Source organism: Tenrec ecaudatus, chromosome 2 (genome assembly GCF_050624435.1).
Source record: "Tenrec ecaudatus isolate mTenEca1 chromosome 2, mTenEca1.hap1, whole genome shotgun sequence".
NCBI lineage: Eukaryota > Metazoa > Chordata > Mammalia > Afrosoricida > Tenrecidae > Tenrec > Tenrec ecaudatus.
In genome coordinates, this window is record NC_134531.1 from 63,175,751 (window position 1) to 63,192,371 (window position 16,621).

Sequence of the window (16,621 nt, forward strand, 5' to 3'; positions counted from 1 at the left end):
TTGATTTCTAGACCCCAGAATCCTAGCCACGGAAACACAGCACCATCTATTGATGCTGCTTTTGGACATATACAGCCTCCTGGAGACCATGCAATCAACCCTGAGAGATATTGCCACCTAGTTGTAATTTTATCTTTGGGGGCCAGTCTATTGTTCTAACTGCTTTAGGATGATGGGGGATATGGTAAGACCAGTGAATTCCATAAGCAAGGGTCCATTGCGAGGTTTCATGGATTGTGAAGTGAGGCCTTTGATCCAAGGAAATGTCGGAGATGCGCTGGCAGTGGGTGAGGCATTCTGTAAGCCCATGAATGGTAGTTTTAGCAGAAGACAAATACAGAATTACAGAGTACCTAAGTATCCATTCCAGTGAAGACAAACACTGTCTTTTCCACAGTGGAAGTGGTCCAATGTAATCAACCTAACACCAGGTTGCTGGCTGATTGCCCTGAGAAATGGTGCCACATCATTACTGGTCTCTGCTGCTACTGACAGCCTGGGCAGTTAGCAGTGACAAGAGCTAAGTCAGGCTTGGTGAGTGAGAGGGCGTGCGGCTGAACTCACGCATAACCCCCACGTCTACCTCCACGGTCACTTCATTTGTGAGCTCACTGGGCAATGACAAGATTTATTGTGGAAAGAGGATGACTGGTTCCCATAGAACCTATCATTTTGATGATGGCAGCTAATGTACACATGTGCTTGACACACCGTATGCATGTTTGTATGTATGTATTATGATAAGACCTGTATGAGCCCTCAGAAAATGATTAAAAAAAGAATATATTTTATCCACTTGATAGTCAAAATCCTCTCTGCTGAGGTCACTCTTGGGCAGGCATTCACATGGGACACACATATATCTTTTATTGGGGGCTCTTACAGCTCTTATAACAATCCATACATCAATTGTATCAAGCATATTTGTACATATGTTGCCACCATCATTTTCTAAACATTTGCTTTCTATTTGAGCCCTTGGTATCAGTTCCCCTTTTGCCTTCCTTCCCCCCTCATGCCCTCGTGACACCTTGATAAATTATAAATGATTATTATTTTCATATCTTACACCGACTGCTGTCTCCCTTCCCCCATGGTTTCTGTTGTTCGTCCCCCTGGGGGCGAGGTGGGTGGGCAGGGTGTGGTTATGTGTCAATCATTGAGACCAGGGCCCCCTACCATCCTGGGATCACTCGCTACTCCCGGTTCTATTCCTGAGGGTTTATCTGACCTGGATCCCATGTGTTGTGAGCTCTTATCTGTACCTGGAGACACAAATAGCTTAACTTCTTTGGCTCACTTAGAGAAGCCTACCTACATGCCTTTTCCTTATACCTTTTTGTCACCGATTTTCCAGTTATGTTCCTTCAAGTCCCTGACAACCAGCTAAACCACTGGATGCAATCCATGATACAATCACACGCTGGCATTTCTTCTTCCAGGCAAAGTGAACACAGCTCAAAGTTCTGCCCATCGGAAGGACTTTCCTTCCTTTTAGGGAAAGACGATCCAGAGGTATGCAGTGGACCACTGTCCACTTTCCAAGGTGTCAGCATACAGTGCTGAACTATTTGTTAATCAAGTTTTCTCTGCTGAGTCAACTGCTCATAAGAGACTCCCTTAAGGGTCATAGATACAGGCTTGGAGAAGGAAGGCAGTGACCAATGTGGAGACAATGGACATCATGTAATTTACTAAGGCTGTCAGGTCCTGCTGTGGCCGGTCTCATATATAGCTCTTCTAGCGAATGATGGGGTGCTGATATGCACATTTAAATTTATGAATCTGTGGGTCAGACAGCATCATGATGGTAATTTAGGATGCCCTATGATTACGTACCAGTAACTTCTGGCAGCTTTTGAGTCAGTTGATAAGTAGTCCAGAGTAGCACCGCAAATGAAGAATGTACTCCCAAATCCAAAAATGCCCAACAGGCATTGTGCCTCCTCTTAAATTGTAGGAAGTTCAGATGTAACTACTTATCTTGACATACTCCCTTATCCATTGGACCCCTAGAACTTTCACTGGGATGGAAGGGAGCTTGATTTTGTCAGGTTAGTTTCTCACCCTCTAGCAATAAAATTAGAAGCTCTGGTGATGTCGTGGTTACACATTGGGCCTGAAGTTTGAAATTACCAGCAGCTCCAAGGGAGAAAGATGAAGCTTTCTACCCCCATAAAGAGTTATAGTCTTGCAAATTCAAAGGGACAGTTCTACCCCATTCTCCAGTGTTGGCATTGACTGAATGACAGTGAGTTTGGTTTGGAGTTTTGAGCTGTGGTTTGAGCATTGGACTGCTACCTGAAAGCCATGGGAGAAAGATGAAACTGTCTGCTATGTAGGGAACCCTATGTAGGGTAGCTGTGTGTCAGGATCAACCAATGAAGAGCAGTGGGTTTGGTTTGATTATGGTCCTCAATGTCATAACAATAAAATGGGAGTCATTCATATTTCTTTACAATGTCCAATCAGCAGTGCCATCAATATCATGAATGAGCGTGAAGTTTTGTAGACTGGAAAGGTGATTAAGGTGAACTGAATTATGACACAAGGTGGGAGGGTTGACATACTCTTGATGTAAGAGAACTATTCCCAACGAAGAAGTACCATGCCCCTTTCCACAGGGGTGGTACGGTTTCATATTCTAGTCCCACCAGCAGCGTAGGGTTCCAGTCGCTCTGTACCCTGTCCGGCATTTGTTGTTTTGGGCTTTTTGAAATTAGCTGTCAAATCTGGGAGGAGATGTTATCTCATCATCATTTTGATTTGCATCTTTCATATGGTTACTGATCATGGTCATTTCTTCGCATGCTTGTTGGCCACGGGAATGTCTTCTTTGGTGAACTGTCTGTTCATGTCCTAGACCTATCTTTTAATTGGATTATTCATATTTTTCTTTTTAAGGTGTAGCTGTTTTCTATGGCTTTTATAAAATAGTCCCTTGTCTAATATGCCATTGCCAATTTCCCCCCACCTTTGGGTTTTATTTTTATTATTTTGTTGCAATCTTTTATTGTGTATAAGTGTTTTATTTTAGGAGGTCTCAGTCATCTATTTCACCTTCTGCTGTGTGTTTTCCATTATGTTTGATAGTAGTCACTCTTGTAAAAAGACCATATAACCCTCTATAATGTTCTGGCATTAAGGTCGAGGCAGTTTTATAGGTGACCTCACCTACCTTTCATTCACTGGGTTGTGAATCTGTAAAGTAGCTCAAGGCTGGTAATTGATAGATAGGTTGTGACTCTTTATTCTGGCAATTTGGGTTAGATTGCAATTTACCTGACTTAGGATTTGTTCACTTAGAACAAGTAAATATTTATTAGATTTTCCATTTATGTCACTCCTGGGAACACCATGATTAAATAACCAACACCATAAGTCTATAAATCAGACTATTGTGATTACTACTTTAAATCTGCTGTCCATTACGGTAGCCATGCCCTTGTTGATTAAGTGTCACCACTTGACCCCTATACCACAGGATCAAATCAGCTCTGTTATAGTTAGATGTTATAATTCAATTAGTATAGTTTCCACTGCCCAATCTGACTTATATAAAATCACAATCAGATCAGGGTCTCCCTCCACAAATTTGTTCCTTGCCATTGTGGCAAAAGGTGTCCTGTGGGAACTCCATGTGCGGGTCCATGAGTCTGACCTTATAAGAATCTCCTCTAACATGCCAGTTTCTCTAAACCAATGGTCTGGCATTTCTTGGTTTAGTGTAAGCCACCTCTTGTTCCATGTTTCAGTGAACTAACTAAATAGACTATTAGATTCTTTTCTAACATCTCAAGCTGAAACATTGAATGAAGGATCTGTGCTACTGGTTTTGCTTCTCTAGAGAATCCTGCCTAAGTCAGAGAAGTCATTGAAGTTTCAACTTGTGAATATTTTGCATGAGAGATGAGATCATTTAGAAATGTTGGCCTCAGGACAGGGAAGGAATGAGAGAAGACAGGGTAGGGATGGGAAACAAGTTGGGAGGAGATAGTACAAAATGAGATCGGGATGGGCAGGGCATGATATAAAAGAGGGGACTGACGATTGTATCAGTGAGGTCAGCACACAATGATATGATTTTTTGTTCTTTGATGCCTGATAACTGGTCTCTTTGGCACCTCATGATCACACAGGCTGGTGTGCTTCTTTCATGTGGGCTTTGTTGCTTCTGAGTTAGATGGCCGCTTGTTTATCTTAAGGCTTTTAAGACCCCAGACACTATATCTTTTGATAGCCAGGCACAATCAGCTTTCTTCAACCACATTTACTTATTCACCGCTTTGTCTTCAGCAGTTGTATTGGGAAGGTGAGCATCATAGAATGCCAATTTAATAGAAGAAAGTATTCTTGCATTGAGGAGTACTTGAGTGGAGGCCCAATATCCTTCTGCTACCTTAATACTAAACCTATAAATATATGCACATAGATCTATTTCCCCATCCTCATATGTAAATATATTTGCATATGTACATGCCTTTATTTAGACTTCTATAAATGACCTTTGCCTCCTAGTTCTTTCCTCTATTTCCTTGGACTTTCCTCTTGTCCCACTATTATGCTCAGTCTTCATTTGGGTTTCAGTAATTCCTCTCGGTTACATTACCTTTGATCATGCCCTCCTACACCGGCCTCACCACCGATTTGGATCACTTGTTGTTCCCTTGCCCCTGGGTTTGTTAGCACCACTTCCTTTCCCCCGACTTTTCCATCTCCCATGTCCCCCTGAAACTGTCGGTCCTGTTGTTTTCTCCTCCAGATTGTTCATCCAGCCTGTCTTATTTAGACAGACCTGTGGAGCTAATAAGTGCACAAAAACAAGACAGAGCAAAACCAAGCAACAATATACAACAAAACAACAACAGCAACAAACCAATGACACTGGTTGAGATAGGAACTGGAAACACAGGGAATCCAGGGCAGATGATCCCTTCAGGACCAGTGGTGGGAGTGGCGATACTGGGAGGGTGGAGGGAGGGTGATTTGGAAAGGGGGGAACCAATTACAAGGATCTACATGTGACCTTCTCCCTGAGGGACAGACAACAAAAGAGTGGGTGAGGGGAGACATTGGACAGGGCAAGATATGACAAAATAATAATTTATAAATTATCAAGGGTTCATGAGGGAGGGTGGAGTGGGGAGGGAGGGGAAAATGAGGAGCTGATGCCAGGGGCTTAAGTGGAGAGCAAATGTTTTGAGAATGATTGGGGAAGGGAATGTACAAATGTGCTTTACACAATTGATGTATGTATGAATTGTTTATGAGCCCCTAATAAAACAATTTAAAATAAAAAAGAGGGGCCTGACAGAGTAAGCAAGGGGTGGAGCTCCCTGAAGATAATTAAGATGGTTGTCCTTTGAGAAATATTCCTTTTGTCATGATAAACATTGGATTTCAAGAACTGATGAATAAAATCTGCAATCTGCTTGCCCTCTGAGAGGTAGAGATGACAACAACTTGAAACGGGTCAGAGAGTCCTTGTTACTTGAACTAGTTCTGATAGAGGTTAGCAGCTAACCCTCTGGAGATAGCCGAGTAAGGAGAAAAAGCGCATCAGATAAAAACCACTGTGGTAGTTACACAGTTTCATGCCAACTTGATAAATAGAGTAAAGGGGTGGAGTCTAGCCTGTCAATCAGGTCACAGCCTGGTGATTCCTCCTTGGGGTCATGGCCTTCTCATGAGGTTCCTGAGACTTCTTCTCTTCCTCTCTGGAGGCAGGACACACTCCTCTCTGCTTCACATTCCTGTTGATAAGTCACATGGAGTCACGCTGATGGCAGCCAGAGCCCTGGCAATGTGCCCACTTCCATTGGGCCCACAGGACTTTCCACCCACCGGCTTGTGATCTTCTTGCATTCAGCATCATTGCATGTGCTACGTGAGTCTGATGAGGAATTCATGGGCTAATATTGGACTTAGAGACTTGATCTGGACTGTGCTGGGATGTTTTATTGATGCATAATTACTTCTTAATATAAAATTCTCTCTTACATAAATGTGAGTGTCTCTGGATTTGTTTCTCTAGTCAACTTGGACTAGCACAACTACCATCCTGAAAGTGTTTGTTGGGGGTGGACATTCTTAGCTTATTTGGCACCGAAGACGACTATCCTCCTCTAGTGGACCCGGGGTAATGGACTCGTGTTGGGGTGGACAGGCCAGCTCAGGTCATGGATCACCAGACTTCAACAGCCACCCTGGTGGCAGCAAGAAACCAAACCTGGAGTGGAATGTTTGGAGATCAATAGTCTCCTTAGAGGGTGTAGAAAACACACGGACCTTTATTTGAAGCTATGGTTATTAGGAAATATCTAGATTTATTGCTTAAATGGCAGGCAGATTATTGAGTACATTTCTTTTTTTGGAAAAAGCAAAAGAGTTGCGCCCTGAGTGAGAGGAGCATGTCTTATTGGAATGGAAATGGCAGTGGTTAGAGTCGCCTCTTCCCTTTGGGTCCTCGGTCAGGAAGGTGGCTGCTCTGCGAGAAGACACCCGGTTACTGGCAACATGTGCCTCTTGACACAAGAAGCCAGCATTTGTAACCATTTTGAAATTTGTAGACTCCTTGCCCAGTCAATCTTCACAGCAGCCCTGGGAGCAGATAATCTCTCCATTTCTGAGATGAGAAAGCTGGACTCTCCAGAGCTCTAGTGGGTCTGGTTGCTCTTGACCACGCGGTAGAGTTGGTGCTGACACATAAGTTGTCTGCTTTCGCACCTGTGTTTGTTCTAAGGTTCTGTCCTTTGAGATTGCACACTTCCTGTGTGAATGTGCCTGACACTGGGCTTGAATACAATGGCGGTGGTATTGTACTCATTCATTTTTCTTTATTGCTGGGAGTCTTGGCTTCTTTTAGTCCACTCATGATACACAAATTAGTATGTTGAGCTGATTCCCACCTTTTTTCAACAGGCCTTCAGTTCTTCCTGGGATCAATAATGCTTAAAAGCAAAAAAAAAAAAAAATAAACCAAAAAAACAGCCAACTCAGCTTGTGTGTGGATCCTGGACCTTGCTCTAATACGGACCCCTTTACTGGAGTGTAAACGATGCTTGACAGCTCAGCTTTCTTGTCACTAATGAGTTGGAATGTGCATTCAGAATCTAGGAAGCACTAAGTAAGTGCGATTGGATCCACATGACTGATTAAACATGGTTGAAAAGGAATTTCTTCTTGAGGGCTTGTGCAAGAGTAGAGGCAGAGAGAGGCGCGCAAGATTGCTTGTTTAGGCAGAGCTTCCTCCTCCCCATCAGAGATGGTCAGTGGAGATCACACAGATAAACTGAAAGGAAACCATAGGACACAGCAACAACTGAAGATGCTCTGAGAAACACAGCAACAACATCCTCACCCACCAGCTCAACAGCAGGGAGAACTTCCCCTCTGAAAACCCAGAGCTTCTGCCAATCCAGAGGGCGCTTTTGCATGTTGTTTTAGTCCCCCAGGGCTGCCGTAAGAGGTATACCAAAAAGTGGGTGGCTGTAAAGAGCAGGAGGTAATTTTCTCACAGTTCTGGAAGGTAACAGTCCCAATGTTTGGCTATGTGGATTCCTTCCTCTTTTATAGCCCCGTGTGTTCCTTGGTTTCTTGTGTAGGTGAGTCTCAGGCGACCTCTGTTTACCATTGCGTGTGTGCACCGTTCTGTGTCTGATCTATTAGTTTTGTAACTCAGAAGAGATTAGATTTAGAACCCACCCTACTTGAGTAGGACTGAGTTAACATAAGAAAGAAGTGCTATTTCCAAACAGGATCATACCCACAGGTATAGGGTTAGAATTTCAACCCAAACGTTGGGGTCTACAATTTAATGCATAATATGCATATTTGAAAAAGCTCACCCCGCTGTGGGTAAAACGTTGAGTTGCTAACCACAAGGCCAGAAATTCAATGGAACCATTTGCTCCAAGGGAGAAAGCTCGGCTCTCTACTACCATAACGATGCACAGTCGTGGAAACTCACAGGGGCAGTTCTACATGGCTCTGCAGGGCCTCTATGAGCCAGGAGCGACTCGCTGGCAGTGGTTTGGTTTTGACTTTGGCACTCCCTCCTGCTGGGAATGCCCTGAGGGCCACATGCAATCTTGTCCTATTTCTAAGCCTCCCAACCCTCTCGTTTCCTTTTTTCCAAAAGCGCAGGAACCACTTTTTTTTTTTTTAAGGTCCAGGAAGCTACAGCTTCTGACATGATATGTAGATAAAAGATGTCACAGGGATAAGAGCTAGAGAAATCTTTAACGAGAAGAGCTTAGCCCGTTTTCAAAGGTCCTCCCTCGCAGGGCGCAGGGGCCCTGCGCTGGCAGAGCTTATGGCGACGCTGTGTGTCAGCGGCCCCGTTAGGGCTCAGCCCTCGCTCGGATGAGCCCGGCAATCGGAGGACTGTTTGAACAGACCAAAGAAAAATATCAAAAGGCAAATTGGAGGCAGGGAGAAAATGAATAGCCCATGATCTCCAAGGGAGATTACAGAGGTAATGACAAAGCAGTCAGGTTTTAAAAGGGGCCGTTCTTCTAAGAAACGTAATTTTGTTCTATTTTTTTTTCCATGTATAAATGGAAAAGAGGATGAAGAGATCAGCACGGGCTAAATCATGACTGCCAGGTAAAAGATAAATCTTTCATTAGGAGGCCTTTCTTTGCATGCCCTTTTGACATTGAAGACTATATTTGATGGAAGGATTTGGGCCTTATCAGAATTGTAATATGGTAAAATAAACAAAATGACGGTTTCAGGTGTTTTTGGAGGACAGCTCTCAGCACAAAATAAAACCCAAACCAAATCCAGGAAGGCGTTTTCAACACTAATAGCGTGCTTTCCCTATGGGAGTTTTACTCTTTTTAATCATCCTTGAGATCTGTACTTGCTGCTCATTCAGCAAAAACAGGCCCCGATAAAAAGAGAAACAGACTGGACCCTCTAGAGGTTCAAATACAAACTCACAACCTGAGTCTTTCAAGGCCTGCAAATCTTGGTACCCTAAGTCGGCCTCTTGTCTCAGGTCACTGCTACGACCTAACTCCTGCTCTCAGCAGTCTCTGGCGCACACGTCTCCGTCCACTTTTCCACTGTTCTCACTCCACACAGCCACCTGTAAGCTCAGGCTGCTCTGGATGCCGGGGCCGATGAGAAGGGATACGAGGAACCCTCACCAAGACGAGATCCTCATCAAGGCAATTGTTCTGCTAGCCTCTCGGAGACCTGGCAATCCGGATGCTTCCAGAGAGGGTCCTGCCTGCTTTCTGAAGTCAATTCTCCCCTTGAGCCTCCTCCCATCAGGCCAGGCCTGCGAGTTCGCCCAGCTCTCCTCCGAGTCGTGTTGTGCTCTTCTAACTCCTGAGTTCTGATGTCTCTCTCTACGGCTTCCCCGAGTTGCCGCTGCAATCTGTTTCCACCTCCTTGTGAGAGCTCTGCCGTGTGGCTCGACACCATCCATGTACGCGTGGCTGTAATCCCTGTGTTTATCAGGCATGGCTCATCAGGCATGGCTGCTCTGGGCACTGCCCTCTGGCTGGCCGGGTTTTCTCCTACTCTCTGCAGCTGTGCTCAGGCCCCAGTACATGCCCTACAAACAGGTTTCTTGGGCTACCCCTTGCTTAGTCGGGTTCTTTACAAACAGAATCAATAAGAAATCTATCTGTTTGACTGTCCCAGGTGGTGAAAATGGTTCAGCACTTGGCCATTGGCCCAAAGGTTGGTTGTTCAAACTCAGAGGTACCTTGGAAGGCAGGCCTGGGAATCTGTTTCCAAAAGGGTCACCGCTTTGAAAACCTTACGGAGCATTTCAAATGGAGTCACCATGAACCAGAATGGACTCAAAGGTGACACACAACCACAGCCAGCACAATAGTTAACTGACTATCTTCCAGAAGATTGCCTTTTAGGAACTGGTTCATATGACTGGGGGCCCTGGCAATACAAATTCTATAATCTAAGCAAAAGGGCGGCGATTCCCACAGTCTGGCGTCCCCACATCTGTAGGTCAGGCAATACGAAGAGAGAGAGTGGTGCCAAGAAGTCCGTTCATGGGGGTGCTTCAGAAATGTTGTGGAAAACTTCCATGATCTTTGAGCTTCATCTGTCCACAAACTTCTTGAACTCCCTCATAGAGTCTGGAGGCAAACCACGTCTTAGACAAAACTTTCATTTTGATTTAAGATCAACTTGATTTAAGACATTCAAGATTTAAGATTTAAGATGAGCCCCATCTACATTTTGGAGGGTAACGTAACCTGCTTTACTTAAGGCCAACTGATTTATTTTTTTAAATCATTTTATTAGGGGCTCATAACTCTTATCACCATTCATACATACATCAATTGTGTAAAGCACATTTGTACATTCATTGCCCTCATCATTCTCAAAATATTTGCTCTCCACTTAAGCCCCTGGCATCGCTCCTCATTTTTTCTCCTTCCTCCCCGCTCCCCTCTCCCTCATGAACACTTGCTAATTCATAAATTATTATTTTGTCATATCTTGCCCTATCCGATGTCTCCCTTTACCCACTTTTCTGTTGTCTGTCCCCCAGGGAGGAGGTCACATGTAGGTCCTTGTAATCGGTTCCCCCTTTCCAAATCACCCTCCCTCTCCCCTCCCATTATCGCCATTCACACCACTGGTCCTGAAGGGATCATCTGCCCTGGATTCCCTGTGTTTGCAGTTCCTATCTGTACCAGTGTACATCTTCTGATCCAGCCAGACTTGCCAGGTAGAATTGGGATCATCATAGTGGGGAGCAGGGGGAGGAAGCACTTATGAACTAGAGGGAAGTTGTATTTTTCATCATTGCTACATCACACCCTAACTGGCTTGTCTTCTCCCCGCGACTCTTCCGTAAGGGGATATTCAGTGGCCTACAAATGGGCTTTGGATCTCCACTCTGTACTACCCCCTCATTCACTATGGTAAGATTTTTTTGTTCTGATGATGCCTGATAACTGAGCCCTTCCATACCTCGTGATAACACAGGCTGGTGTGCTTCTTCCGTGTGGGCTTTGTTGCTTCTGAGCTAGATGGCCGCTTATTTTCCTTCAAGCCTTTAAGATGTCAGACACTATATCGTTTGATAGCTGGGCACCATCGGCTTTCTTCACCACATTTGTTTTTTTTTTGTCAGACTGGAGGTTTTATTTCAACAGACATCCCTGGCTTAAAAAAAAAACCCAAAAACAACCAAAAAGGGGAAGGTGGGGCGGTCCACATGTCACCACCCCCACCAGGGAGCAAAGCCCCCATCCACTGGGGGCCCTTCTGAGGCGTCCGCGTGAGTCTGTGCAAACTCCTACACAGAAAGCAGGAGCGAGTTTCCTAGCTTGTTAAGAAAAAAATCTATCAAAGCGCTTCCTTCTCGCAGAGGCGAGGGCTGGGTCCTCGGGGAGAGATCCCAGGCTGGGAGCAGCTGGGGCCCAGAGACAAGGCTGGGGCTCCGGGCCGGCTGGTGGTCCTGCAGAGATCCGATCTGGGCCCTAGAATCCGTATTTGGCTTGGGTCTGGCGGCGACTGAGCTTGTTCTCTGACCACGTGCTCTTCAGCTCCAGCTCGCGCTCCTTGGCCTGGTGAATCAGATACGTGATCTGGTGTTTCCGCCGCTGCTGGCCTGTTGGCTGCTCACCTTTCTTTTTGCTGAACGATTTCATGGTTTTCTCTTCTGTCAAAGACTTGGTCATCCACTGCTGTGCCCCACTGAGCTGGTCATCACCTTTGATCTCCACAAAGTTGATCTCCTCCCTCCCTCGGTTCCGCTTGCCCTGCAGTCGCTTAAATGCTTCGTCATCGATGAAGGAGGCATCTGGGGCAATTTCCTGGGTGGGGGGCAGGGCCGGATCCTGGGCGGGGTAGTAGCCACCACTGTAGTAATCCTGATAGTAAGCACCAGCAGCATTGGCATCACCGTAGGTGGAAAACTGGCTGTAGCTGTAGTCGTCCCCGGGCTTAGGCACCCAAGGGGCCCCACTTGAGCCTGCTGCCATCTTGAACTCAAGGGGGGCATTGGCTGCGTCATCCTGGAAGGCGGGCTCTGGCTCCGTCCCAGGTGGCAGCTCCTCGGGGACTGGGGGGAGCGGGTAAGGGTAGGGCTCCACGCCAGGCGGCTCAGCCTGGTCAGGGAGGGAGAAGAAGTTCTCGGGGGCTACTTCCTCGTTGCTGTGGTCGTCGTCCTCCTGTGTGATCTGCTTCGTCACCTGCAGGGCGGCGCTCTTGGCAGCAGCCTTGATGGCAGAGGGCGACGGAGTGGTGGTTGTGGTGCCCACGACAGGGGCTAGAGAGGAGGGCTTGGGCTTCGGAGCCAGCCTGGAGGGCGCACTGTCAGAGGAGCCGTCTGAGGGCTTCCGCGAGAAGGCGTGGGGCAGGAGCAACCTGTTAGTCTCTTTCACAGCCAGGTTTTTAGGTTGGGGGAGCAAGGCAGACAAACCAGTCCCCTCGCCAGATCCCTGAAGGGCAGCTTTCTTCTTCGTGGGCTCATCTTCCTCCGAGTCTGAATCCCCCTTGTGCAGCTCCGGTGCCGCGATCTTCACGGGTTCTGTCCTCTTCTTGGGCTTGGGAAGCCCCAGGGGGACTCCGGCACCACCCATAGGTGGGGGCAAACTAAGGCCAGGGCCTCGGGGCGAGGGCAGCCCCAATCCCAGTCCCTCCCCAACTCTCGCCGCCTCTGCTGGGCTCACGCCCGGAGGTGGGGGGAAGCCGCCCAGGCCGAAGGGCAGAGGTGGAGGAGGCTGAAGCCGGGGGTCTCCCGTGGGTGGGGGCAGCAACAGCGGCGGAGGAAAGGCTGGGGCCAGCATCTGAGGAGGCGGGGGCAGCAAGGCCGGACCCTTGGGTGCAGGGAGAGAAGCGAACAAGCCCCCTACAGTGGGCCCGGGTGTGGGGGTCGCCGCCTCCTCTTTCTCTGGCTCCGGCTCGGCCTCATCTGGCTCACTCTCATCGCTGCTGGCGTAAGCAACCAGCGACATGGCGCCTCCCGCCTTTGGTGCGCCCTTGCCGGCAGATGAGGCCTACTTGAGACCGGGGATGCCCAGCGGCCTAGTGGGCCCCGCCACTCGGCAGGGCGCGGAACCGGAACCAGAACACGTCTGCTCCGGACGCTAGGGCTGGCCCCAGTAGGAACCCATGGCTACGGTTGTGTTCCACTGAATCCACCACATTTGTTTATGCACCCACTTGTCTTCAGCGGTTGTGTCGGGAAGGTGAGCATCATAGAATGCCAATTTAATAGAAGAAAGTATTCTTGCATTGAGGGAGTACTTGAGTGGAGGCCCAATGTCTTTCTGCTACCTAATACTAAACCTATACATATATGCACATTAATTTTTGTTCCCAATCTCATATATAAATATATTTTCATATGTACATGCCTTTATCTAGACCTCTATAAATGCCCTTTGCCTCCTAGCTCTTTCCTCTATTTCCTTTGACTTTCCTCCCGTCCCTCTATCATGCTCAGTCCCCACCAGAGTTTCAGCAATTCCTCTTGGTTACAATACCCTTGATCAAACCCTACCAGGCCTCCACATCCTCCTCACCACCGATTTGGATTACTTGTTGTTCCCTTGCCCCTGGGTTTGTTAGCACCACTTCCTTTTCCCCAACCTTCCCCTCTCCCATGTCCCCCTGGAACTGTCAGTCCTGTTGTTTTCTCCTCCAGATTGTTCATCCAGCCTATCTTATTTAGATAGACCTGCGGAGATAATAACATTCACAAAAACAAGACAGAGCAAAACAAAGCAATAACATACAACAAAACAACAATAAACCGATGACAAAAAACAAAACAAAACAAAACACAACAAGAAAGAAAAGCTTGTAGTTAGTTCAAGGAAGGCCAACTGATTTAATCACACAAAAACTATTCCATTCCTGCATCTAAGCTGGTTTTTAACCAAACAACTGGTCATCGTAGCACAGCCACTCTGGTATATAGTATTAACCATTACGCAACCTCCCTGGTTAGTCTTCTAACCCTGTGCCTTGGTAAGACTGCGGTACTCATTTTAGAGCTCTGCCATCACCACAGCACAGAGACACCCTCTCTGGAGACAGCTTTAGATCCTCCATGCTGTAATTTCTCTCTGCCACAGTCTCCATTCCTCATAGTGTGTGCTTCCTAATGCCTTCAGTCTCTACATGACCCACCTCTGTTTTCTCCCTCTCTAGCTACATGTTTACCTATCACTTCTTTTAATAATTGCCTCAGTATCTGGCATTTCTGAAAAATTTGATTTACACTGTTTACTTGTTTTGGAGTAGGCCAAAATAAAACATAAGGGGTGGGAGAGGCAGAGAATTGACTTCTGACTTGCTTATCTTTGGGTCAGGGGCTGCTCTTGGTTCAACCAACTTTGGCCCATGAGTGGTACAGAGCATATCTGGCTAAAGGTTGTTCCCTTACAGAAGGGGCTGTAGACTGGACATCCCCTTACAGAAGGGTCTCGGGAAGAGACGAGCCAGTCAGGGTGCAGTGTAGCAACGATGAAACATACAACTTTCCTCTAGTTCCTAAATGCTTCTCCCCTCTTCCCCCACTATCATGATCCCAATTCTACCTTACAAATCTGGCTAGACCAGAGGATGTACACTGGTACAGATAGGAACTAGAAATACAGGGAATCCAAGGTAGATGATCCCTTCAGGACCAGTGGTGAGAGTGGCGATACTGGGAGGATAAGAGGGAGAGTGGGTTGGAAAGAGGGAACCGATGACAGGTATCTACATGTGACCTCCTCCCTGGGGGACGGACAACAGAAAAGGGGGTGAAGGGAGATGTCGGACAGGGCACGATATGACAAAATAATTATAAATTATTAAGGGCTCATGAGGGAGCGGGGAATGGGAAGGGGGGGGGCGGAATGAGGAGCTGATGCCAGGAACTTAAGTGGAGAGCAAATATTTTGAGAATGATGAGAGCAATGAATGTACAAATGTGCTTTACACAATTAATGTATGTATGGATTGTGATAAGAGTTGTATGAGCTCCTAATAAAATGATTTAAAAAAAAAAACCCAAAAGGGGCTGTAGATGTGACAATGTCCTGGGAAAGACTTAGGGTGAGGCAGGCACCGTTACATGCATAGTATTTACTGTATTTTATATATTGTTAGAAGTTCTTATGGAAACATATGTTAGCCTATCAAACCGTTCTAGTTTGATTTGAGAGGAGTCCTACATCCTCCTCGTTTACCAAGTTATTAAATCCTCTAGGAAATAAAATTAAAGAAAAAATAAAGGATATTGGATGCTTTCTATAGGACAATTGATTGCACCTATTGGATTCTGGGGAAAAAAAACAATAAGAACAAACAAACAACATGGAGAAACACATTTATGTAACAGAAAGACCACTGAATAAAGTTCAGAAAACGTGGTCTGTGTCACCTTGTATTAGTCATTATGCGGGGGCTAAAGTAGACTGTCACCTTACCCAGACCCCTAGTCCTGAGCTCACACCTCCTGTCTCCAGAGGATTACTCTTGTGCCCCAGAAGAGGCCCACAACAAAACCCTTTCAGGCCAAAGCCAAACTTTACCTGAGATCCCATCTATGCCAAGAATGTTCCTCCTCTTTATGCCAGTTCATGTATTCCTTTATGTGCTTTTCTTGAAGAGCATTCCCCTCTGTAACCCTGTACACCTGAATGCTATCTCAGGCTCTGCTTTTCAGAAACTTGACTGGAGATATCGAGCTCAGATTACTCTCTGTGAAGTGAGGAGGTGTTGCTAAGCTGTGAGGTTTGATCTTACTCTGATACTTCCTGATTCTTTTGTTTTACATCATCTTAACCAAGCCTTGAGGATGATATTCCCAATTAGAGCAGCCAGTCCACATAGAAGACCATATGGCCGGCCTCACTATGAGACATGCCATCCCTCACTGACCCATAGCCCTACAGGGGACAACCCTGGAGACACAGTGTGGGAATTGTGCCTGATCTGATCCACCACACGGAGGCAAAACACTAAGAGCATGGAACAGAACAGCAAGGGGAACAGAGCAACGAAGTCCCCGGGGAATACCAAAAATAGACTTTGGGGCCAGGGCTTGGAGCTCCATAAGATTCCACCAGAAAACACTCCTAAAGGCCAACAAACAGTCCTTGAACTAACTACAAGCTTTTTTTCCCCTTGTTGTGTGTTTTGTTTTTCATCATTGGCTTGTTGTTGTTGTTTTCTTTTGTTGCTTGCTTTTGCTCTGTCTTGTTTTTGTGCATGTTATTATCTCTGCAGGTCTGTCTAAATAAGATAGGCTGGATGAACAATCTGGAGGAGAAAACAACAGGACTGACAGTTCTGGGGGGACATGGGAGAGGGGAAGGTAGGGGGAAAGGAAGTGATGTTAACAAACCCAGGGACAAGGGAACAACAGTGATCCAAATTGGTGGTGAGGAGGGTGTAGGAGGCCTGGTAGGGCCTGACCAAGGGTAATGTAACCGAGAGGAATTACTGAAACTCAAATGAAGGCTGAACATGATAGTGGGACAAGAAGAAAGTCAAAGGAAATAGAGGAAAGAGCTCGGAGGCAAAAGGCATTTAGAGAGGTCTAAATAAAGGCATGTTCATATGTAACTGACTTCATATATGAGGATGTGGAAATAGATCTATGTGCATATATGTATAGGTTTAGTATTAG

General features: G+C 46.3%; 1 pseudogene; it reads right to left on the reverse strand.

Moving 5' to 3' along the window:
- Nucleotides 1–11,232: 11,232 nt before the first annotated feature.
- On the reverse strand, nucleotides 11,233–13,075 carry LOC142439038 (proline-rich protein PRCC pseudogene; annotated as a pseudogene).
- Between the last annotated feature and the right edge of the window lie 3,546 nt (nucleotides 13,076–16,621).